General features: G+C 43.0%; 1 protein-coding gene across 3 annotated transcripts in view; it reads right to left on the bottom strand.

Annotated features, from left to right (window-relative positions):
* Nucleotides 1–26957, bottom strand: part of SH3GL2 (SH3 domain containing GRB2 like 2, endophilin A1) — an 88284-nt gene that overhangs the window by 35209 nt on the left and 26118 nt on the right. The window contains exon 2 of one of the 3 annotated variants that reach the window (XM_079959697.1): nt 18271–18435. The exons of the other annotated variants lie outside the window; for them this stretch is intronic. The gene's annotated coding sequence lies outside the window, so the exon portion shown is untranslated. The remainder of the gene's footprint in view (nt 1–18270; nt 18436–26957) is intronic. 3 annotated transcript variants of the gene reach the window in all.

Genomic DNA, 26957 nt, shown 5'->3' with positions numbered 1-26957 from the left:
ATTAACTGCTCAAGGGCAGAACTGAGCAGGAGAGCACTTGAAGCCATTGCAGATTGCATAAGGTGTTCAAGAATAGCCTGTTTGTTTGTCTGTTTTAGTTAGTAGTTGCAGTCAACTATTCTATCCTGGTAAGGATCTGAAGAATCCTTTGGCATTTACCTTAATATAGAGATACTCATTTCCCCCCCTCCCCATTCCTAGAATATTTAAAGCTACTGCAACAGCCCAGTCCTAGGATCCTAGCCTTCACATCTTTAAGGTAAATGACAGATTTTATTCCAGTCTTAAAGTCCATTGTCAGATCCTAGGTAGCTGCAGAATCAACCCACATGGATCATTTATAAGCAGCAAATACGCAGGATCCTCTCGCCAGCGCCCCCAATACTGTGATGTGCCTTGTTGTATTGCTGCAGAGATCGCTGGCATGAACTTCTCACTAATATGAATAATTTCAGCACAGTACAGTAGTCTAAACAAAGTTTTGTTTGTCTCTATCAAAGGCAGCTGAGAAGATTCAAAGTTATAGCAGTTAATGCAAGGAGACAGACAGATGGAATAAATGCATTTTTATTCATTTATCTTGCAGTTTAACGTTATTTATTTATTTGCACACACAAAAACCCAATCAATCAACAAACCACGGGAAGCCGATAAACACCTTCCTTCAAATATCCCTAAGCTATTAGAATTATGCTGACCACACACAGCATTCCAGCTTCGCCTTGAATCATGAGTCATTCCATCTCCATGTGCATAATGTTGGGCAGTTTTGCTTTTTTGTTTTTGTAATGTGACATCTCAGCCTATCCAGAAGGATTGCTGACAAACCATTACACTAGCCATCGTGAGTAGAAAAGACGCATCGTGCTCTGGCCAATATTTATTTGCTAGTGAAATGCCTATCATTATGACAGGAAGGTCATGTTCACTGATTTCAATGGGTCTACTCTAAATAAAACCTAGCTGAATACCATATATCATCATCGGGGGGGGGGGGGGAAACAACCCCTTTATATAGGCACAATGTAGAAGAAGGTTTGTGCAAATTAACATCATATTCTCTAAGTGATATTATCGCTGTGATTTTGGTTTATCCCATCTTCTTGATGAATGTTACTGTGTTCTTAACCAGATACTAACGAGCAGCCAATCTCACAAGTATTTCCTGTTCCAAAGTCACTGATGAGACCTGTTTGGTTAAGAGAAGCCCAAACTAGGGAGCTCATGCTATTAGCTCCTGAAATTGGTCTGGGAATATTTCATAGCCTTTCTTCAAATATTTAAAATTGTAAACCACCTTGGATACCTTGGGAAGAAGGTAATATATAGATGTAATATATAAAGACATAAAAATGGAGCTTTTCATCCTATGGCCCTCCTATAATTCCCATCCGTGTCAGCCAGCATGGCCAATGGTCAGGAATGGTGGTAGTTATAGTTCAGCCCCACGTGGAATTCCACAGCTTGGCTACAACTGGGTTAAAAACCAATAAGCTGCAACTGAAAGAGATCCCACGTGAATTTCTTGAGTCGCAACCTGTGTCCTCTTTATCTGCAGTTCTCAGCTGCAGTTCTGAAATTTCATGTTTATCTGACATAGACGGGAACTAAATACTGTTTGCTAATATCAACAATTCAGCATCTTTATTTTATTCCTATTATAAAGGAATAAAGCTCTACTGAGCCGAGGAGTTAGATAACTCTTTGCAGAATTGCTTCTGTGATTGAGAATTTTTTTCATGACCACATTTGGGAGATCCTTTAAATTGCAAGATAGATTAAAGCTAGTTTGCATCCCACAGTTCATTTAATTTTCTTCTAATACTAACTCTGTGTGATGCTTCTTTCCTAATAAGCCACAGCTCTACAAATTAAAGGTTTCATTTTTCTTGAGCAAGCTAGCTGTCTCAATGGCATCGTGCTTAATTCAGTACCCTTGACTAGAACAGTTATATCTACAGCTGGAACATTACAGCTGGGAAAACAGTATGTCTGGTGCTATGTTTGATCTGTGACCATTATTCATTTGGCTGATGCTTCTAAGGCAAATTAATTTGGTAAACGATGCCAACGATGGCATATATTGTGTTTGGAGTAGCCATGCACAGTTGTGATTCCATTTCAGCCAAAATATGCAATGCAGTGTGAAACACAAGATGCATTAACCCAAAGTTCAGAATTGTGTGCCCAATGTCTCCTTTCACACTGACTCTGCATTGTGAAAGCTGACCTCTAGATACCCTTGTTTATGTTTTGAGATGGATTGCCAGATGTCATGGGCTGGTTGGATTCAGAGGAATGGTGGCAGGGACCAGCTGGGGAACCACCAAAGGAAGGAGGCTCAGAGCCCAGGGATTGGTGGTGGGACAACAATAAGGGGTCAGAGGGAGAAGACCAGGAAAGAAGTAACAGGGCTTAGTGAGCTGGGAGAGTCTGTGGCAGAGTCCAGAATCAGAGGCAGAAGCTGAAGCAGGGGAGGAGGAAGGCCAAGAGACAGAATTGAGTCAGGCTGGTGAAGAGGCACGGGTATCTCTTGCCCTCCTGCTATGACTAGCTCCCCTCTCCCCTGGTCTCCCAGAACCAGAAGAGGTGTGAAAAGGGAGGAGGAGATGTTGGTTTCACACAGGCATAGTCTCCGATTGCTTGGGGAAAACTCTGGAGAAGAGGAATCCTTTTGCCCAATGTGGGGCTTGAACCAACAACCCTGAGATTAAGACTCTTATGTTCTTACCGACATTGAAATGGTTTGTTTTGCATTTAGATCTGTGCCTTTACCTATGCAAGCAAATGGAGAACTCCTTTTGCTCCCAAGCGGAAACTCACCCCAACAACAACCCTTGGGGCAGCAGGGCTCTTGCTGGGGTTTGTTTATAACACGTCCCTCATCCCAGTCTTTCCTGTTTTCCCACCACCAGAAATGTGGGCCTAATTTTATGAAACTCCCTTGTAGCTGAGGTCAGACAAGCCCTCTCTCCATTGAACTTCCATTGCCTACTGAATCCTTAAAAAAAAAAATCTAGCAGGAATTTTAACTGGATTCTGATTTTATAATTTTACCTGACTTTTATTTTAGGTAAAGGTAAAGGTACCCCTGCCCGTTCGGGCCAGTCTTGCCAGACTCTAGGGTTGTGTGCTCATCTCACTCTAGAGGCCGGGAGCCAGCGCTGTCCGCAGACACTTCCGGGTCACGTGGCCAGCGTGACAAGCTGCATCTGGCGAGCCAGTGCAGCACACGGAAACACAGTTTACCTTCCCGCTAGTAAGCGGTCCCTATTTATCTACTTGCACCCGGGGGTGCTTTCGAACTGCTAGGTGGGCAGGCGCTGGGACCGTACGACGGGAGCGCACCCTGCCGCAGGGATTCGAACCGCCGACCGTGCAATCGGCAAGTCCTAGGCGCTGAGGTTTTACCCACAGCGCCACCCACGTCCCTCTGACTTTTATTTTAATTGTAGTTATATTTTTTCTACACTGCTAAGAGATCAACATAATTAAGCAGTACAGTCGTACCTTGGATTCCGAACGCCCTGGAACTCAGACGTTTTGCTCCCAAATGCCGCAAACCCAGAAGTGAGTGTTCTGGTTTGCAAACGTTCTTTTGGAACCCAAACGTCTGGCGGGGCTTCCGCAGCTTCTGATTGGCTGCAGGAGCTTCCTGCAGCCGATCAGAAGTCGCGATTTGATTTTTGAACATTTTGGAAGTCAAACAGACTTCCTGAATGGATTCCGTTCGACTTCCAAAGTATGACTGTATATAAAATGTCTAAATGAAATAAATGAAAAAAGAGTGTATCCCACCTGTCCAACAAATACTATAAGTTGGCATACGTGCTTCTCCCTTTCCTTCATATTTTATCCAGAGAGATGTCACAGTGACAGTAAGTGATGCAGCTGAAGCTTCTGCCAGCAGTTCAATATCCTCGGCTAGGATCAGACATATCACAAGCACTCTTATATTCTTGCTTCTGATCTGAATTTTTGGTCCCCCAAATAACAGGGAGTAAAGGTCACTGCTACTCACAGAACTCTGGCGCTCTTTGCAGAGATGGCTGGAGGCTGATGATGTACTGTGACTCACAGAATCTCCAGCATTGTTACTGATCACTGCCAGGCATTTGTAGTCTGCAGTGCTATCATCTAAACAGAAGTGAACGAACAACAAACTTGTTGTTATGGAAGGGGGAGGGAGGTCATATACAGTCCAAGTAGATAAATAGGTACCGCTGGGGCAGGAAGGTAAACAGCGTTTCCATGTGCTCTGGTTTCTGTCACGGTGTCCCATTGCACCAGAAGCGGTTTAGTCCTGCTGGCCACATGACCCAGAAAACTGCCTGTGGACCAACGCCGTCTCCCTCAGCCTGAAAGTGAGATGAGCGCCGCAATCCCATAGTCGCCTTTGACTGGACTTAACTGTCCAAGGGTCCTTTACCTTTTTCCTGCTATTATATATGCACAGTCAGAAGATTGAGGGTGGGGGAATCCATCCCCAACAGCATGTACACAGCCTATGTGCCCACAAACTACATGCAGAACAGATGTGTGTGGTTAATCAGACATAGCCATTTTGTACCATATCCTTTGCCCTACGCCCTCCAGTTTAGACCATCTGAACAGTCCTTCAGATGTTTTCTTTTCTATGGCAACCATGCCACTAGCAGAACTCCCTAGGCACAGAACCGCATAGAAATCTGCATAATGTCATGTGGTTTGCAATTATGTTCACCTTGCCAACAAAGCTACTTAAAGTCCATTTCTTCCCTTGATGGCTTCAAATTATGTATGAATCCACCCTTACAGCTTCTACTAGCTCTCTGTGAAGGCAGAGCTATTTGCTAACTTCAGGCTCATTAATCTGACTTCCTGCATTAAGCCAATTCTAAACTGGAATTTCGCTGAGAAGTAGCTCCTAAAATTAGCCCAGATTAAATATGCAAAGTACAGAAGCTATTAAGGAACTACGACATCATACCAAAGCTCTGCTAGGCATCACCATAAAAAAAAGAAGAGAGACAATTGGAAATGTGGGAAGAAGGGGCTATTTTTGAATAAAAGAAGCTGCTGGTTTCAGGGCAGAATTAAGACACTAGTGGCATTCCTCCCATCAGGAATCCAATGGATCTTTCTGTGTGGTCAGTCTCAAGTGGTTTGCATGGCCATCTGCTGCAGCTTTTAAATCACTTGTTTAAATGACAAACAAAACAAATGTCTTGCTACATTTAAATGACAAATTATGAGATTTGCTTCTAGTTTTAACCAAACTTACTACATTGAACATGGCTGGGCTTGCTTCAGAGCAAACATGCAAAGAATTGTACTGACAGGGACATTGTGGGCCATTATCTCAGTTAGCTAGAAGGACTACAGCATTATTCTTGTGACAATGTGTAGCTGTCTGCATAACTGGGACTAGATAGCAAGACCAACCCACCAGAGACCAGTGATAACCATAGGTTCTTTTTCTGCATGTTTCCCCAGTTTGCTCGCTCTTCCCATACCCATTCAATCTTTTTTACTTAATACACATAAGAAGTTAGGCCTTACGTACACATATAGAAGATCATTTCCTATGTTTCTTTTGTAATTTTTTTAAACTAATACCTTTAGTCCTTTTCATGCTCGGCACTGTATGCCACCAAGCTAACAACATGCAAGCAGTCTGTGTTTCCTAGCTCAAGAGTAGCACATGCAGTGGCTGTCCACATTTGCCAGAGTGAGATCAGCTTACCATGTTAATGCCATCCAGCTGGGGTGTGTTGCAATTAATCACATAAATATGCTTTGCATTTAAACCACTGCATAGCATTTCTTCAAAAAACAAACCCACACATAAACACAATACTTGCTTAAGGTCCATGAATAACCATAGTTTAGAGGTCCCGGGCCCTAAGGAAGTTAGATTATCCTCCACCAGGGCCAAGGCCTTCTCAGTGATGGCTCCAACCTGGTGGAATGCTCTGTCCCATGAGACTAGGGCCCTTCAGGATTTAACCTCCTTCCGTTGGGCCTGTAAGACAGAGCTATTCCGCCTGGCCTTTACTTTGAATTCAGCCTGATCTTTTATTTCCCTTCTCTTTCCTCCCCTTCCCCTTTTATGAAGATCACCTGCTCTGAGACCCCACAGCTAATTCTCCCCTGGCCTCCTCACTGGCCCAAGTAGGACCAATTCAGCCAGCTAGCCCTGGTGATTATCTAATGTTTATTAGATGGATTTTCCCCAAATTGATTTCTGAACTTTGAATTTTATTGTTATTCATGTTTTTATACTGTATTTTATGCTGCTTGTTTAAATTTGTTGTCAGCCGCCCTGAGCCCGGTTTCTGAACCGGGAAGGGTGGGGTATAAATAAAAATTTATTATTATTTATTATTGTTTTGGTTAATTGTCTCCAATTCTGTGGCTTGCGTTCTGGAAAGCGTGTTATTCTGTGAAGCTTGCAAACTCAAGGAATTAGATTTCACTCTAAGGGTCAATGTTGCCATCTCCATGGGGTAGGGGAGCCCTCGCAAGTGCCAACAACATGCTGGTGCCATTTCCTTAAAATGACTTACATGCGAGACAACTTCAACCTGCACACAACTGGAGAGCTCAGTGTCTTTTCGGTTTGGTGTCCAATTAAAGCCAAATGCAGCGGAGACATCTCTGAGCTCCTGTGGACTTGAAATTCTCAAAACATGCTACACTGTCATTTATTTAAAAATGCTGTCAGAGCATTATGTAAGTTCCACTGCACTGAGCCTCAATGGAGATGAAGCTGTAACTATTTCAAGGTGCAGGAAGAAGCAGTGGTGGAAATCACTTCACAGCAAAATCCAGGATTAGTTGGGTTGTGTGGTGTTTTTTCTAAGGATAAGCAAAATGGCAAAGTAATCCCAATCTTCTCAACTCAAACATAAGGATACTGGGGTGGGGGGGAAGGCAAGGAAGGATAGCAAAGTCATGTCCAGGCAATTTTAGTGCTAATTTTAAATGCCGCTTTCCAGAAGTAAAGAGACTTGCAGAAACACACAAAGAGCTGTTAGTATGATAGGGGAATTAGTTATCAGCTGTTGGGAGAAGCCGCGCCCCATTGCAGCTGTAGTCAACCTGCCAGATGTTTTGGACTACAACTCCCATCAGCCACAAGCAAGATGGCAAATTGCCAGGAATGATGGGAGTTGTAGTCCGAATCATGGGAGGGCACCAGGTTAAGGAAGACTGCCCTGGAGTGCCTTAGCTGGCCATTGCCAAACTAGAGCTTCTCTGGATATGTCAATGTTTTCCTCCCCCAGAGCTTTTTAGCTCCTATCTCTTCTCATTCCCCACCTGCTTTCCACCCACCCATCCCTATTATTTTTGCAACGTAATATTTAATTAGAGTTTGGATTTGATATCCCGCCTTTCACTCCCCTTCAGGAGTCTCAAAGCGGCTAACATTCTCCTTTCCCTTCCTCCCCCACAACAAACACTCTGTGAGGTGAGTGGGGCTGAGAGACTTCAGCGAAGTGAGACTAGCCCAAGGTCACCCAGCAGCTGCATGTGGGGGCATAACAATTAGGGCATAACAACACTAAGAACGGCAGCAAACAACACTTTTGTCTGGACAGAAAAGTGTCCTGGGCCAGAATCTGCATTTCTTAACAGAGATTTTCTGTCAAGCACTCTCAAAGGCTTAAAAAAATAAAATAGACTGTAGGTAATTCAGGATCCAAAGTGAAGCGAGTTCTGCTTGTGCTTGTTCTGGATAAATCCTTCCAAATACAGGCTTACTGCTTGATATTAAAGTAATCACAAAACATGTCAGGGAGAATGAAATTGTAGTAATTCTACGGCTCTTTCCGCAAAACACAATATATTTTATTTTGATAAACAGACGTCCCAAGCTAGCAAATAAGCTCTCGTGGCAAACATGAAACATGTGCTGGTTACTTGTTACGGTTATGAGATCTCCAGAGAGACCTTAAGGCCACCAGCCTCTGTTAAGCAAACTCCTCTGGCAGAAACTAAGCGCTGGATGGGTAAGATTTTTCTTCTTGTTCTTTCACCACTGAGAGCTAAGAATTGAAAAGTGGGAACTTTTAATAACCTCCAGCCCAATTATGTCCCAATGCACATGCAGTGATTAAAGAAAGGTGATACATACCTTTTTTTTTTTTTTGTCTAACTCTAGGGGCTCTGATCTGAGAGAATAATAATACCCAGTTCTGTGGTTACAGCTATTCTGGGCTGATCATGAGTGTTCTTGAACCAAATGAAAAGACTTAATTAACCTACAGACAATTTTTGCGCACCCATGGTTTTCCTCCCAACAGTGTGACTAACACAAAAGTTCCATATTGTAACACTCAGCAGGATCTCATGACTGGCTGTCACTGCCTGCTGATTGCCTCTGCACACTGTGCGAAAGGGCCTGGTGCAATTATTAATTTGAACTTCTTAAAGTGGGGAAGGAATAGAGAATTGAGTCTTTTGCACCTGTACAATCCTGCAACTCAAGTTAGACAGTTCAATCCAGTTAGATGGGCTGGATCGGGCAGGTGTTGAAGTGCAGAACTCTGTTTGAATGTAGCTGCTATGACATTTTCAGTGTCATGCTTATACAATCTAGGAACTAAAGGAAAATCCAGCCAGGGCAGAAAATGCAGGAGACATGGTCTACAGATATATTGATTCCTTGATTTATAAATGTGTTGTCTGGTAGTGCTCATGGCCATTAATTAATCCTTAAATGTGATTTCGGTTATTCTAGGTTGACTCCACACAAACACATTTTTAGGTTGTCTTTAACTGTTCTCATGGGGGCAACAGTCAATGCTTCTCTGACCAAGGAATATTTACTTAATGGGGGAGAATACTGAATTGTATTGACATTTTAATATTGCTCCCTAAAAGTGGGACAACAATGGCAGTAAAGAGGTTAAAGAGAAGAGAAAGCATTATAATGTGGAAGGTAGGAGCAAGGATTCATGAATATTTCCGAAGCAGAATAGCAATTTGTGCAGCAAAGTTTTGGCCCTCACAAAAATCCAGCATAGTACTAGCATGTGCTGCTAGTAATGGTGTGAATAATTGTTTGCCTTATTCATCATTATACACCGGAGTGTTTAGTAAATTGGGGCCCAATGGAATGGCGTCTGCCAAAAATCAGCCTGTATAAATACACAGAAGATATTTGCACAAACATCCATGCCATAATACCTTGCCCATCATCAGGATTTGCTCCCAGTCCTCTTCATTCAGTATAAGCCTAACAGTCAAGAAGATGGAAATTATTTACAAGCCAGATAATGCAATGCAAATTACTTGACAGATTTACTCACAATGTGTTCTAATAGGCTTGGCCATGATCTCTCTCCCAGTGAGCCAGGCATAATTCTTGCAGTCACAAAGCATCAGATGTCAGCCTGGCTTCTTCAGGTGGTTCCACCAGGTGCTTGAAACTGTATCTAATCAACCTAAAATCATAGATCATAGAACTGGAAAGGACCCAAAGGGTCATCTACTCCAACCTCCTGCAATGCAGGAACCCTGCCCTTCGCCATCCCTGCATGGCCTTAGACCACCAACCTTCTGGTTAGCAGCCAGACGCACTGACCCACTGAACATGTAGGACATCATCAAAATGCAGGCAATCTATTTTGATGTTAGAGTACTTCAAAAGAAAGCCATCTGCACCAAGCATAGCATCCCTTATGGAACAGCACACTCTTTGGCAATTTAGATGGTGTCATCCAGTGATAAGGAGACGCAGGTGGCGCTGTGGGTTAAACCACAGAGCCTAGGACTTGCCAATCCGTAGGTCGGAGGTTCAAATCCCTGCGACGGGGTGAGTTCCCGTTGCTCGGTCCCTGCTCCTGCCAACCTAGCAATTCAAAAGCATGTCAAAGTGCAAGTAGATAAATAGGTACCGCTCCAGCGGGAAGGTAAACAGCGTTTCCGTGCACTGCTCTGGTTCGCCAGAAGCGGCTTAGTCATGCTGGCCACATGACCCGGAAGCTGTCTGCGGACAAATGCTGGCTCCCTCAGCCAATAAAGTGAGATGAGCGCTGCAACCCAGAGTCGACCATGACTGGACATAATGGTCAGAGATCCCTTTACCCTTTACCTTTATCCAGTGATACCCACAGGGATGCGGGTGGCTCTGTGGTCTAAACCACCTTGGGCATGCCATTAAGAACACTGGCAGTTCAAATCCCCATGACGGAGTGAGCTCCCATTGCTCTGTCCCAGCTCCTGCCAACCTAGCACTTCAAAAGCACGCAACTGCAAGTAGATAAATAGGTACCGCTGTGGCAGGAAGGTAAATGGTGTTTCTATTGACATGCAGAGGGGCTGGGAGGCCAGTTGGCAAGCCCAGCTCAGACGTCTCCTTCCATTGGACCGTGCTCCAACATAAATCAGCGACCCGAACTTCAAAAGCCAGGGCATGCAATTAGCAGAGTGTGGTTCGCACACAGAAGTAGGCGTGAGGCGTAAGTCTTGCTACAGCTACAGATTTATTAAACATAAATCAGAACAAAGAAACATGTCATCTCTCTCTTTCATGTCGTCTCGGAGAGAACAGCAAAAGCAAAAGCTATAGACAAACAGAAGTTCGCAGCATACTGTGCTGGAATGAATGTAAACAGACGTGACATGCAACAATTCCACACGTTTGTTCCTTAAGGTGGAAAGGAATTCTCAACAGTTTCTGTACACTCTGGTTTCCGTCACGGTGTCCTGTTGCACCAGAAGCGGTTTAGTCTTGCTGGTCACATGACCCAGAAAGCTGTCTGTGGACAAACGCTGGCTCCCTCGGCCTGAAAGCAAGATGAGCGCTGCACCCACATAGTCGCCTTTGACTGAACTTAACCATCCAGGGGTCCTTTGTGTTAAGTTGTGGGCAAACATATCAGACGGCACAGCAATTCTTCCAAAGCAGCTCTTTATTTGTAAGCCAGAACAGAACTGAACTGAGGAGCTCAGTCAGCCTGCTTATATAGAGCTCCACTAGAATGCAACAGTAACCATTTTCTGTAACTAGCCAATCACTGAACGTCACTTTCGATCCTTCATTTGCATACAAACTATCCAATCACTGAACGTCACTTTCGATCCTTCATTTGCATAACTATCTACAGTATCCCCCTGCTGGCCCAGGGTGAGAACTTCAGTACATAACACTTTGCTTTTACCTTTTTTACCCCAAAGGGTTGTGTGACCCATTTCTGCTTGCAAAGCTGAACTTCTCCTTCCTTTCATTCCTCTTCATACCCCCAAAATGTGCTCCAGACAAGATTTTGGAGGCATACAGGGAGAGACAGAGGAGTGGAAGGGATAGTCTGTTCATCCAACACTGGGCGTCACCCAGAGTTGAGGAGAGTTGCACGAGGAGAGCGTTACATTGTGCAAGCAAACATCCTGGCATTGATGGGCCAATTGCCTTAGCACTACATTGGATTCCACCCAGTGGCTTGACATTTTACTAAATCAAAAATATTCAGAATTAGGCAATAGCCACACAATATTTATGAGGGAAAGAATTGCTGTCAGAGGATTTCTTTGAAAGGAGGTTGACAGCAACATACAATGGGTGTAATCTGCCACATGATATTCCTGTGCACACCTAAAAAAATGCAAAATGTGAATGCATCCAAGGTGTCCAAAATCGTTTTCACATTGCCTGTCATCCAATCTTGAAATATCTGTCTGGAAATTTCTGTTTTACATACTAAGAATGCAAACACTTTATTAAAAAAAACCACATGAGCGCATATTTCAATTGTTAAAAACTGGGGGGAACAAAACCCCTGAGCGTGGTTTGGCTTTGTAAATCTTGATATGTGGAAAAGAGCATCTGACATTATGCCTCAGACAGCTTCCTCAGTTAAAAAAGGGAAGAGAGAGAGAGGAAGAGAGGAAGAATCAAGCAAAACAGCAGTTGGTATTCACTGTCACAACCAGGAAAGTCAAGGTTGCCTAGCAACAAAACAGAAGAAAAGTGAGGTGTGAGCAGTCTAAAAATTAAACTGAGGAATCTCTTCCTGGAAGTCCAGTTACTATTCCGTTTTGTCCAGTGTTGGTTAGAGTTAGAAAATAAGGTGGCATACACAGCCATTAAGAGCCAGGACCTGGGAGACCCAGGTTGATATCCCCACTTGACCCTAGGCAAAGTTCAAGTTTACTGAATGACCTTGAGCCAGTCTCTACATCTTGGGGTTGTTGTGGGGATTAAGTGAGGAGAGTCAAGTATACCACCTTGAATTCATGGGAGGAAGATAGTGGTATATAAATGCAACAATGAATGAATGAATGAAACTTGGTGAACCAGCATTATACTTCCCAGTGAATCAGAGGGTGCTCACACGCTGGGCTGGGCTGAAATTCCCGACAGAACGTTGGGGGGGCACATTGTGTTGGGGTTGGGAGCAGATCAGAAGGAAAAGGAAACCATAGTCCTTGGAGGACTGGTGAAATCTTTCAACCCCCCTCCATTGGGGAGGGGGATAAATGAGACAGGACTTAAGTTTTTAATAGTCTGCCATGTTTGTGGGGCAGCCAGATTTCCCCTGAAACCATTTATTTATATTAGATTTCTGAACCTCCCTTTGCCAGAAAGTCCCAGTGTGAGTTGCAACAGCAAAACACACAATTCTCAAACTGATGAAATAGTGACACTATAAAACAAGTGTAAAAACTATTTCTTTTTTTTTAAAGTTCCATATAGTAAACAATTCCATATATAAAAACAATATAAGCATTTAAAAAGAATTCCACCTATAAAACAGTATAGTAGTAGTGGTAATAGTAGTAGAAATAGAATAGAAGATATATTATTAAATATTATAATAAATATATGATACTATTAAATATAATAATAAATATAGTTCAGTACAGATGCAGACTTGGATAAGATGCCCCTGGAAGTATGCTAATCAAGCCAGCATAACAAATGACCTGAAAAGTTTTAAAAGCCTTATAGCCAGTTAAACACTTATAGCACACACAGGAAGAAATTTCCAAACTGCTGCCGGAAAGGCTCTCTTGTGCCTGCTAACCAGCACTCAGAACTCTAAATAAACCTGACTGACAATATATTTGGAAAAAATAAATCTCTTTCGCTCTTATCTTTCACATGCCGTACAAATTGTGCACAATTTCTGAAGCCCTGCTTACAAGCAAAACTGCATGCTGTGAAAGGATCTGTCACCTGCACAAGCACGAGAGATTTTTCAGAAGAAGACAAACCATCTCTAAAAGCCTACACTTTCAGCCTCGTTCTCCCCCGCCCCCCGCACAAACACTGTATTTTTACACGTTGAGGATATGTAGGCTAATTTGCTTTCCATGCTTGCCTTTGAGAGAGTCTGGAGATGTGAGGAATTGCTTATTCACCAAGCGAAGATGGTCCAATTAGGAGGACAGTGTTGCAAAGAGCAAGATGCCCAGGTCTGGGTCCTAGAGTCTGCAGTTTGAAACTGTTAGCTGCCTTACATTATGTGAGCATGTGGCCTCTAGGCCTTTATCAAACTGGGGTTTGGAGCTACGGCTGCTGTTTTGCCATAACAACTGCTGTGCCGCCCACACAGATCCTGCTAGCCTCCCTGGAGCAGCAGCAATAAATATGGAGATTCGTTATGCAAGGCATCTTCTGCTATTGCCACCACAGCGCTGTATTGTTTTATTATTACTGCTTGTATATGGCATCTTTTCTCCAAGAAGCTCAAGGAGTCACACTGGGTTCTCCTTTCTGCATAATAATATGACAACAACCCTGTGAGGGAGGCTGGCCTGAGAAGAGGTCCAAGGGCACCCAGTGAGTATCATGGCTAAGTGAGAATTTCAGACCTGGTCTCCCAGCTTCTAGTCCAACATGGTGACCACTAGATCACAAGGGATCTCTCACCAACCCTGCAAGCAAGTTTTTTTAAGGTTTTGGGGTTGTTGTTTTTAGCAGGAAGCAGGAGATCCAGGGTCCAATGTCCTTGGGTGTTTGTGTCTGAACTGTTCCTAAGGAGGCAATACACCAAAATAAAAATCACCATTTGGCTTACAGATATTCATGCTACAAAGATGGAAGTTCAGGGTGGCATCCTTTAGAGCAAGGGCAGTCAACATGGTGTCCCAGACCCTCCAAGTGTCCCTATTTTGCAGGGACAGGCCTGGATTTACAGAAGCCGTCCCAGTTTCTGATTTGATCCTAGATTGCCCTGTTTTTCCTTAGGATGTCCCTATTTTCATTAGTAGTAGTAGTAGTAGTAGTAATAATAATCAGTAGCGTAGCGTGGGGGGTGCAGGGGGGCCCGGCCGCACCGGGCGCAATATCTGGGGGTTAGGGTTAGGGGGCGCAAATCCACGGGTTAGGGGCCGCAAATTACTTGCCTTGCCCCGGGTGCTGACAACCCACGCTACGCCACTGATAATAATAATAATAATAATAATAATAATAATAATAATAATAAATTTTGTTTATATCCCGCCCTCCCCAGCCAAAGCCGGGCTCAGAGCAGCTAACAACAGTAAAAATAGCATAGTTTACATAAAATCACAGTCAATTAATTGAAATACATTCTAAAATCAGTTCAGAGTCAAATTAATGGCAACTATTAGGCTAGAGTTTTATGAGGATTACAGAAGGAGGGGGGGGGTCAGACTGTGCTTGGCCAAAGGCCTGGTGGAACACCTCTGTCTTGCAGGCCCTACGGAAAGATGTCAAATCCCGCAGGGCCCTAGTCTCTTGTGACAGAGCATTCCACCAGATCGGGGCCATGGCCGAAAAAGCCCTGACTCTGATTGAGGCCAGCCTAACCTCCCTGTGGCCCGGGATCTCCAAGAAGTTTTTATCTGAAGACTGTAAGGTCCTCCGTGGGACATACCAGGAGAGGCGGTCCTGTAGGTAAAAGGGTCCTAGGCCATATAGGGCTTTAAAGGTTAGATAAATTTTGGAGGATATGCAATGTTATTGGTACATTGTAAGCCACAGAGAGGATAACACTGTGTTTTAGATGGCCAACAGAATTATTAAATGAAATTAAAGCAAATACAAAAGTTCTCCATACCTCGTCCCCACATAGGCCCTGGCTTGAGCAGGTGCTAAACATAGCAAGAATGATTTCATGTGCAGTGGAGGCAGCAACAGGCATCGATTCTATAATCAATACAGAAGAGTTTTTCCCAGCAAAATGCTGCTCGGTTTTGTTGGACTCCAATGCCCATCAGCCTCAGCCAGCTTGGCCAGAGGTCAAGGATGACGAGAGCTGTGGTCCAAGACATTTGGAGGACATTACAGTGGTATCTCGGGTTAAGTACTTAATTCGTTCCGGAGGTCCGTACTTAACTTGAAACTGTTCTTAACCTGAAGCACCACTTTAGCTAATGGGGCCTCCTGCTGCCGCTACGCCGCCGGAGCACGATTTCTGTTCTTTTTTAAAAAAAAAAAAAAATTATTAGTTTTCCAACACAAGTAAACAATCATATCGAAATTTCGACAAATTTAGTTCTATTTGGACTTCCTTCAGCTTCTCTGACAATCACCCATATATACTTCTCAGTTACGCATTTCTTCTGTTTATATTGCCATTAAACTTCCCTCCCACTTCTATTTCTTTTTAACAATATATCTCAACTTTCACAGTGCTTCTTGAAACCCCACTAGTGTTGTTTGCACGTCACATGTTCTTTTCAGATATTCGACAAATTTCCCCCAGTCCTCGATGAACTTTTGGTCTCGAAGATATCTAATTTTCCCAGTTAGTCTGTCCAGTTCTGCATAGTCTGTCAGCTTCAGTCTCCATTCTTCTACCATCGGTATTTCCTCTTGTTTCCATTTCTGGGCCAGTAGAATTCTTGCTGCCATAACTGCATACTGGAAGAGTTTACAGTCCTTTCTTCTTATTTCCTTTCCTGTAATCCCTAAAAGAAAAATCTCAGGTTTCTTTACAAATGTATATTTTAACATCTTTTTCATTTCATTGTATATCATCTCCCAGAATTCCTTCACTTTCTTACACTCCCACCACATGTGATAAAACGTTCCTTCTTTTTCTTTACATTTCCAACACTTGTTACACGTCTTATACATTTTTGCTAATATTACCGGTGTGATATACCATCTGTAAAACATTTTCATATCATTTTCTTTTAGTGCCATACAAGCATTGAATCTTAAGTTCTCCTTCCACAGTTTTTCCCAATCCTCAAACTGTATATTGTAACCAAAATCTTTGGCCCATTGTACCATTACCGATTTAACTTCCTCGTCTTTCATATTCCATTCCAACAATATTTTATACATTTTTGACAAAATTTTACAATGATTATTTATCACATCTGTCTGGAACTTTGAATCTTTTTCTACATAACCCCTTTCTTTAATGTCTTTTTTAAACATTTCATTAACCTGAAAGTAATGCAGCCAATCATAAACATGTTCTCTAACTTGTTCATATGGCTTTAGTTTCCATTCTCCTCCTTCTTTGGTTATCAATTCACCATATGTAATCCAATTACCTCTCATATTTATTTTCTTTACACTCATAACCTCTAGTGGAGACAACCAGTGTGGAACTCTAGGTTCTAATAGGTTTTTATACCTATCCCATATTTCTATTAGTGGACTCTGAAATGTGTGGTTCCCAAAACCTTTATGAATTTTGTTCTTTTCACACCATAGATACGCATGCCATCCAAACCTGTTATCAAATCCTTCTAAATCTAGTAACTCCTTATTCTCTAGTTTTATCCATTCTTTCAACCAGCAAAGGCATGCTGCTTCGTAGTATAGTTTCAAGTCCGGCAGGGCGAAGCCTCCTCTTTCCTTTGCGTCCGTTAATAACTTAAATTTAATTCTTGGCTTCTTGCCCTGCCAGATAGATTTCTGTTCTTATCCTGAAGCAAAGTTCTTAACCTGAAGCACTATTTCTGGGTTAGCAGAGTCTGTAACCTGAAGCATATGTAACCTGAAGCGTATGTAACCCGAAGTACCACTGTATGTTGCAGAAGGCTGCTATGCAATGAGTGGTGGGTGTGCACGAGGTAAGAAGGAATAACTTTGACGTGCCTTCCAGAACAGTAAGTCTACTGTACTGATCTGTTGCACCAAAACATCTGGAGCATTCTAGGCTGGGGATGTAGAGACTAGAAAGCTGCTACCTCAGAGAGCTGTATAGTCAGCATTTGCACATAACACCCGTCTTGAAAGATCTACATTGGCTCCCAGTACATTTCTGGGCACAATTCAAAGTGTTGGTGCTGACCTTTAAAGCCCTAAATGGCCTCACTCCAGTAGACATGAAGGAGCGTCTCCACCCCCATCGTTCCTCCTGTACACTGAGGTCCAGCTCCGAGGGCCTTCTGGCGGTTCCCTTGCTGCGAGAAGCCAAGTTACAGGGAACCAGGCAGGGGGCCTTCTCGGTAGTAGCACCAGGCCTGTGGAAGGCCCTCCCAACAGATGTCAAAGAAAAAAATAACTACCAGACTTTTAGAAGACATCTGAAGGCAGCCCTGTTTAGGGAAGCTTTTAATGTCTGACGCACTATTGTATTTTAATATTTTGTTAGAAGCTGCCCAGAGTGGCTGGAGAAACCCATCTGCTCTGTACAGACAACAGATCTTACCCTACATTTTCCATAGAATTGTAGAATTGGAAGGGACACCTAGTCCAATGCTCTGCAACACAGACAAATTGCCATATGTATGCAATGCCATATGTATACTTTTGACATAATCTTTTTAAGGTTTGCCAGAAAGGCTGCCTGGCACCAGCCTAAGAGTTTGGGTACAGGACCCAACAGGATATAACTCTTGTTTCCCTATGTAATGCATCCTGTGCATTATATAGCCTACCATCTCCCTGATAGCCCCAGTCATTAATTGTCTCTATAATTGCATCGTTAAACCACTTTACTCCAATTCATTCCAGAGTAATCCCATAAGTGTGGTGTGTAACTTGGTTCACTTCAGTAGAAGACACCAAAGGGCTTTAATGTTTGTTTTTTTACTAGAGCTGCAAAATTTAGTCAATTAAAATTAATTTGAAACCTTTTGATCAATTAAAAAAAATTGCCTCTGTTTTAAAATACAAATCCTTGCTAGTACCATCTTAGAAGAAACTTCTGTCTTTGGTCTCATTGACACACAAGAGGCTCGTCACATGCATCATCTATTAAGACAAATAAACTATTTTATTTGTATATATTTAATGAATGTGCATCTTTAATTGGAGAACAAATCAAATTGCAGTTAGCCATCAAGCTCGTATAGTAAAAACCCGTTGCATTAAATTCATGAACAAAGATATCTCTCCCCTCTCCTCACCTCTTTTCTGGTTGTGGTAGGAATGTTAATATGCAGTTTTATTTGCTTGGGAGATACAACCTTCTGTTGTATAACAACATGCTGGATTTGTTGTAAATGTTAACTGTGATGCAGGTCAAGCTCCCTTTTTCATTTTGATTGTCAGTTCTATGTGGCAGCATTCATCTGTAAGATTTCATTTCATAGAAGTTAGTTCTCTGCCTACAAATCTACTTCATGCAGGAAATCTAGGCCTGTTATGTGTGACTGTGATCGTTTTGATCTTGGCTGACCTTTGAACTCAACCTGAATAGGTCATGTATTTATTTATTTTAACAGTCATACTTCATTCCTACAAAGGGCACACACAACAGCTAAAATGTGGCTGTCAGTCACTCCCCTCTCTAGGCAGTTTACAAGGCCAATCGAGCCTGTTCAGCTTCTGAATCAAAACCAATTCCTATATATTGACACCATTTGCAGGACAAAATGGCTGTCAGCATCATACAATCCCTAAACAAGCAATAGCTAAGCCCCAAAGGAAGGAGGCTTAACTTAAGCACGTTGTGACCATAATACATAAAACACAGCTGCCATGCTGTGTTTTAGCATGGGAATTTCATGATAAGCAGAACTGGTTTTAGCCCATTTCTTTGTACCTGCAGGAATGGGAATTTAATGAATGAGGATGCTGATTTGGGACTACCAGACTGTCTGAACCAGCAGTGATACCGTGGGTGGGTCCCCAGATCCTGTCCCCACTAATGCTTCAGCTTTGTCAATCATGGTTCAACTTTGTTGCTCCCCCTTCCTCAACAGTCTCTTCCAACTCCACAATTCTGTGATGTCCTACATGGGTGTCCCACTCTGATAGCTAGCTACAGGGCAGTCATCATGCAGGGTCTGTGACACCAGAGCAGAAGTACAGGTTGTTGTTGTTTAGTCATTTAGTTGTGTCCGACTCTTTGTGACCCCATGGACCAGAGCACGCCAGGCACTCCTGTCTTCCACTGCCTCCTGAGGTTTGGTCAACTCAACCTCATGCTGGTAGCTTTGAGAATACTGTCCAACCACCTCATCCTCTGTTGTCCCCTTCTCCTTGTGTCCTCAATCCTTCCCAACATCAGGGTCTTTTCCAAGGACTTTTCTCTTCTCATGACGTGGCCAAAGTATTGGAGCCTCAGCTTCACGATCTGTCCTTCCAGTGAGCACTCAGGGCTGATTTCCTTCAGAATGGATAGGTTTGATCTTCTTGCAGTCCATGGGACTCTCAAGAGTCTCCTCCAGCACCAGAATTCAAAAGCATCAATTCTTCGGCGATCAGCCTTCTTTATGGTCCAGCTCTCACTTCCATATATCACTACTGGGAAAACCATAGCTTGAACTATATGGACCTTTGTTGGCAAGGTGATGTGTCTGCTTTTTAAGATGCTGTCTAGGTTTGTCATCGCTTTTCTCCCAAGAAGCAGGCGTCTTTTAATTTCGTGACTGCTGTCACCATCTGCAGTGATCATGGAGCCCAAGAAAGTAAAATCTCTCACTGCCTCCATTTCTTCCCCTTCTATTTTCTGTTAAATAAACTTCAGGTTTCTTGGGAAGCCACGAGTAAAGACAAAGTCAACACTATGATATGGCAGTAGTAATCACATTTGTCTCCATTCATGGATTACTTGCTCAAGCAATACCAGGATTCCATACATAGGAACACACAGGGGGAGATACATTGTTCGACCTGCACATATTCCCCTCTTACTGTTCTTTTTTTCCTGTGATTCACATCATCCTTTAGCATTTCCACAGCGCTCAAAACAGAGGCATTTAATAAACATGTTTTGGTACACTGCACCTTCCTTTATATTTAACACATTTTTCATTATGCCAACAATTAATTTGGCTTTCTGCAAAGCTTTAGTGGGAATTCAATTATACAGCATTAGAAAATTATAAAGCATAAAAGCACCACTGTGTAATTAACTACTTGGGGGAGGGACATATATTTGGACAAAAAGTATAGTGGCTACTGGAAATCAGATAGCTGAACACGGGATAAGTCAAGCCTTTCTTTCTTTCTTTTGGAAAAAAAATGCAAGCCACAAAGTAGAGCTATGATTCTGTAAAAGCTACTTGGTAGAAGCAAATGCAAAAATGTATTCGAATTTATATGTAAGTTGTTGCTTGGATTTCCTTGTTTAAAATTTATTTCTGTCACAAGTGAATTGCTGGCAAACGTTAAAACAGGCGAGGGCCCCTGAACAGCCTCAGCCCAGTATTCCTGAAGGATCGTCTCCATCCCCATCGTTCTACCCGGACACTGAGGTCCAGCTCCGAGGGCCTTCTGGCGGTTCCCTCATTGCAAGAAGTGAGGTTACAGGGAACCAGACAGAGGGCCTTCTCGGTGGTGGTGCCCGCCCTGTGGAATGCCCTCCCATCAGATGTCAAGGAAATAAACAGCTATACTATTTTTAAAAGACATCTGAAGGCAGCCCTGTTTAGGGAAGTTTTTAATATTTAATGCTGTATTGTTTTTAACACTCGATTGGGAGCCGCCAAGAGTGGCTGGGGGAAATTCAGCCGGATGGGTGGGGTATAATTAATAAATTATTATTATTATTATTATTATTATTGCAGTCCCCACACACAATCAAGATAGCATCACCCCCACCGGAATAGCATGTGGGAAACTCAACAGGGAGCAAAGCACAACCAGAGCTTGTACTTTCTATTGGCACCGGTACTGCAAAGCAGTCCAGATTTATAGGGTGCCAAAAGGAGTGTCAATGGGATAATGATGCACAATGCAAGAAGCATTTTGCAAATTCTAGTTTAAGCACAGAAACCACTGGCTAAGAGGAACACCTCTCCCTTGCTGACCAGCCTGCAGGTTGGGCAGCAACTGGGGGAGACAGAAGGAGGTGGCACTTTCCGGTGCTTCATTTCTGGGCTCAGGGCTAGGCTGGCTTGAGGCTCTCATGACTGCAAGTGTAGTTTAGTAGGCACTGTAAGATTTCAAGCAAGAAATCAGCCTCTATAAGGTCTGTACAGGGTTGACTTGGGGTCGGGGTGGCGCTGTGGTCTAAACCACAGATCAGAAGGTCGGCGGTTTGAATCCCCGTGACGGGGTGAGCTCCCATTGCTCAATCCCAGCTCCTGCCCACCTAGCAGTTCGAAAGCACGTCAAAGTGCAAGTAGATAAATAGGTACCACTCTGGCAGGAAGGTAAACGGCGTTTCCGTGCACTGCTCTGGTTTGCCAGCAGTGGCTCAGTCATGCTGGCCACATGACCCGGAAGCTGTACGCCGGCTCCCTCGGCCAATAAAGTGAGATGAGCACTGCAACCCGAGTCATCCGCAACTGGACCCATTGGTCAGGGGTCTCTTTACCTTGACTGGGAAGGGTAGGTAGAGCGATGGAAGCCACCGTAGGGAAGTAAAGGTGGGGCACAGCCTTGGTTGTGGAGGCAGGAATCTGCTTCCTTTCCAGGCTTTTCATTGGGCCACTGTTCTCAGCTGGTTGCAGGTATATATAGCACCAGGCATTACAATTTTTGAAGCACTGTGGGATTCTTCCAGGTGCATGTGGCTTGAGTTGAAAACCAGATGTGCATAGGAGAGGGCCAGGAACACCTATAATAATTTCAATTAGGTTTAAAGGTTGGTGGCTTGGGACAATCACCACTCAACTAATGCTGCAGCCTATTTTCTTAGTGGAGGAGGTATGTTGGATTCAGGTTGTGAAATATATTTGATCCTTTCCCCTTGCTAAGCTGGTGCTTTGCAAGGGAGCAGAAGGGACAGAGTAGAGCTGGTGTGCATGAAAAGTTCCCATGGGAGCTTGGGAAAACACCTGGGAATTCCAACCCTACATAGATAGAGGGCAAGGAGTCACACGGCTGATGGGAGGTTGCTGTGCAGGCATCACATAGTAGCACTGCTGCTCATCTACCAGCCGCTGAGGAGTTATAGGTAAGCCTGTCTGTGTTTTTATAGGTGCTGCAGGCCACCCAGCATGGCTGGGGAAACAACAGGGTATAAATAATAAAATTATTATCCGTCTTGAAATTGGAGAGGGGGCTTTGTGGCTAGTGAGCCAGGCTGGTTTTCCTGTGCAATTCCACTTTGGGGTATGCACACCCTCTATTCTTTTTCTCTGTGTTAATTGTATTTAGTAAAGCTCTTGCCTACTTTTACACCTAACAGCCAAAAGTGAGACTCATCCAGAGCCATCAGCAAACCTGGCCAAAAGGCTGGGGCTGCTAAAAGTTGGAGGCCAACAGCTGTAGCGATCCCCCATTTCCATTTCATATACCAGGCTGATGCCTCTGAGAAAGGACTAAGCCTTTAAATATTGAAGGAACATCATTTCCCCCTCCCAACAGGACACATTAGCAGAAAATAATAAAAATAAAAGAGCTTATTTGCAGAAGAATAGCAGGCTCTGATCCCCCAAGTGAATGTTGGACGCTGTCCATTGGCAGCTGGTGCTGATCTAATCAAGCACCATAGCAGCAGCGTACAGTTCTCTTCATGACTAACTATTCTACCCATGCTACATTCCAAAACAAACATTGCTATCACTGCTGTGCAACCGGCTGGAAAAGAGGAAAATGACCACGCAACTCTTTCTGAATACACGTAGCTCACTAATGAACAGGTAGTTGTTATGGAACATCTCACTGGACACCATTTGAGAAGTGGAGACCAACATTAGCTAAACATAAATCACACTAGTACACATTTCTTGCTCATTAATTTTTTTAGCTGCTCCTCATATTGTCAATGGCGGTTTGACATTCTGCACAGGCTTTACCAAGCAATTCCACTTGTGACCCCATCCCTGATCCCTCCACATCCGAACACTTCTATTAGACTAATTATCAGCTGGGATCTTAAAGGTAACAGCGAGTGAATCACCAAAGCTTCAGGGATTATTATTTTTACTAGTGGGAAATGCTAAAAAGAGCTGAGTCCTGCTTGATGTAACAAAGGCTGGCAGCAGAATGATTCCTTCTAAATAATTTGTGGCTCAGAGAGTAGCAGCAACGGCACAGAATAAAGGTTGGGTATCTTGAGGGGCAATGAGAATAGCACAGCTCCTGAAATGCTCCTTATACGGCTGACAGTCAAATGGCGAGAGCTTAATGAAACTGCTCTATAGGGGAGACAGGAGCAAGCCAGCATTTATTGGAACTGTTTGCAATGGTTTGAAAGCTCAGCTTCAAAAAACTCTGGCAAATCACTCTAAACTCAGAGGCTCTCAGGAACATATAATGGGAACATGGACCACTGCCATTATGGTTCATTATGGAATAATGGACGGCACTGCCATGCAAACACATTCTAGTAGGCATCTTCCAGGAGGTTCAAGATTCTTAGTTCCATTTAGCAAGTGCTCTCCAATGCCAAACTCCAGCTGTAAGAACTTCTAAAATTCTTCATCATAAAATGCAATACTGCATTGACTTGCACCAAGGCTGGACCCAGAAACCTACCATTTGTCGAATCCCAAAATACCGCAATGTGATAAATTATATCTGAGCATGCACAGGAATTAAGAAGTGGAAGTTAGGTGGTGCTCTTTCAAGGGTGTCATAACCCCTGGAGATCCCAGATCCCAGATCCCCTTCTCTATCTCCATGTGCAACCCACTTCTTCATAACACTCACTGTGTGGAGCAGCAGGTACTTCACTGAAGAGGATTCCTCCAGAGGGGGCATAGCAGTTGCAATATCTTCAGGTGTGTCCAAAACAGTGTAGTTTTGAAAAATGTCTGGTGTGAAATTGTAATTCTAATGGGATTCAATGGCACCCAAACATACATGCTCCTCAATCTTTGGAACTTTTGTGCCAAATTTTGTGTCAGTATCTTAAGAGATGTCTGAATGCAAAGGGAACAGGTGAATGGCCAAACAACTTTCCAAAATATAGAACAGTTTGCATTCTTGTGGGAGGTAACATGCTTAATAATTTAGAAAAGGGATGCATGAAATCCTGAAACAATAAATATATAGGGCCAAACAAGATATAACATTAAAATGCTTCTCTGCATTTAACATGCATCTTTGCTTTTAAACAGAGAGGGGAGGAGAGAAGACATGCAACTGCAGAAGGCCTGGAGGGGAAGTTCAACCATTTCCTCTTCTGCAGTGGTCCTGAGGAAAATCTCCTGCACACGTGATAGGCTCCTTCTGTTCTGCAGGTGGATCAGTCATAGACCTCTCAGGTTCTGTATACATAACTTGGGCTCCTAAGGTGGTTTCAGAGACTGCTAATTTGGTGTGATGCAGGTCAGCAATTTCATCTTGGGGTTATTCACATAGGCAAACAGTCCTATTCTCACTTCGACTGGAGGAAATGTCCATACAACAAATGAGCAAAGGATCTGTGGCATGTTAAAAGGTTGGCTTCAATCATATCCAAGTACTTCTATACTTGGGAAGTTGCTTTGTAGTCTCCCCTGTTGTCCTTTTAATGCATCTGCATCAATTCCTTCAAGTCTGTATCAGCGGCCTTTGCTTGATTAAAAATATACTCACCCTTTCGAGTCTATTGCACTTGACATTACAACTGATAAACTCAGCTGAAGGCTGAAGATGATATAGGTCTAGAATGCTGTCCTTTGAAGCAGAGTGTGATTCTGATCTTGGTTACATGACGAATAAATGAGATGGTGATGATGATGAGCTAGCCCTTTTAAGAGCTATGCGTGCTTTGTATACAGCACAACAAATCTAACCATCTGTGTCTCAGTTGAATTAAATAATCATAAAGTGTGCTTTGCACACTTCTCTGGCAGTATCTTCTGTATCCAGTTAATCATTTGCACTATTGGAGAGTTAATTCCACTGTAACTCACAGGACCAGAAAGGAAAACATGAACTTTCAGTCATTTGCGCCCATAGTTAAGTGCAATTTTGTAAACAATTCTATACGATTCTCATTGGTAGCCTTTTTATATGTAGAGATTGTGGATCAAAAGGGAGGTTTACAGTCCTGAACCAGAAAGTATATAGAACAAGCAAGATATAAGATTAAAACGCTCCTTCCCTTTTGTCATGCAGGTTTAAACAATGCAAATAGCATCTGGTAAGGGTGGGAATTGATGGTTGTGGTGTGGTGAGTGAGTTACTTTAACCATAACATGGATCCTGAGGAAAACCCTTCCTCTAAAGTTGCTATTTGCAATAAGGGGAAATCTCTCATTGCACCCAGTAGGGAATTCTTTTTATTGCCAAAAGCAGCTTCAGAGAATATGCAAACCCAATTTCCATCTCGTGCCATGGGGCAGCTTAACCTCATCTACTTGAGTCTGGGAGCCTGAAATAAAGAAGCCTTGGAGAATTGGGCAGGCCCACAAATTATGCTGCAAAATATACAGCTGCTCTCGACAATGGAATTTACTCCATACATTATCAGCGAGGGAGAGAAAAAGCAAAACTTGCATTGTTCCACAAGTCAAACACATTACCTAAAACATCACCTGTTTAAAAAGTGAATGGTCAAACATTAAGATGGAGAAATTCAAACCACAACTTTCTGGCTCCTCTCCTTCCTCATTTTAAAGGTTTGTCTTTTGCTATTAAGCTTTCTTCATAAATGATATGAATGTGGACAAAATCCTATTGAATGTGTGCGTGCAGTATACATTTTCTAAGTTTAATATATTGGACAATATGGCAATGTATATGCAGCATTCCAATGAATGACAATAGCTTTCTAATCATTTCATGCTACTAAGATTAAGCACAGGAAGAGATGGCTGCAAGCGTTGAAGAGGCCGCCACGGACATAAACGGATGCGACTGAGGTTGAGGAGCTTGAAAACTCTGACCTGTTTCTGACCTTTAGATCTTTACAGTGAGCTACCAGTTCACTATGTATCAGAGGTCATAATACTGCATTTAGGAACAGACAATGCACACAGTTGGAAGCCAGCTTGTGCAAACAGAAACAAAATAAACCTATACCCACTGTCATATTTTCAGGAAAATATGTTTCGCTTGCAAGCTTCCTAGCGGTGGAAATTGTTTTAAAAGGGAAACAGAATCTGACTGACTCTTTCAAGTTTCTACCAGGACTCCTCTTCCCTCACTGAGAAAAGAAATGCACGTTTGAACACTCCATTTCTGAAGAATGTTTTGCAAAATCTACATGGAAAGAAAATTAGCATCATGAGCTACATGTGAACCCACTAAATTGCTTCCTGGCTATCACGTCCTGTTACATAGTGTCTGCTTTCATTTTTGACATTGCAGCATTTATTGCTTAGGGGCTACCTTCAGTTAAGAAAAGCAGGTTGTAAATATAACTTTTATTTTTATTAAAAAATGAAATTAAAATTGACCCTTAAATCCCTAGGGTTTACCTACATGTATATTTTAGGAGCTCTTAATCTATCTCCTGCCTGGATTATCACGTCAGGTCACAGGAGTCGGGAACTAGGAGACGTGAAATGCCAGCAGTCAAGAACATGGAGCCAGAACCACAGAGTACAGCAGAGCGAGCCTGACAGTGGAATTTGCTGCCAAGGAGTGTGGTGGAGTCTCCTTCTTTGGAGGTCTTTAAGCAGAGGCTTGACAACCATATGTCAGGAGTGCTCTGATGGTGTTTCCTGCTTGGCAGGGGGTTGGACTCGATGGCCCTTGTGGTCTCTTCCAACTCTATGATTCTATGATTCTATGAAATGCAGGACAGAATGCAGGAATGCGTCAA

This window comes from Podarcis cretensis (genome assembly GCF_951804945.1).
Source record: "Podarcis cretensis genome assembly, chromosome: 17".
In the NCBI taxonomy this organism is placed as follows: domain Eukaryota; kingdom Metazoa; phylum Chordata; class Lepidosauria; order Squamata; family Lacertidae; genus Podarcis; species Podarcis cretensis.
Note: the sequence above shows the minus strand (reverse complement) of the source record. Positions and strands in the feature narration are given on the sequence as shown.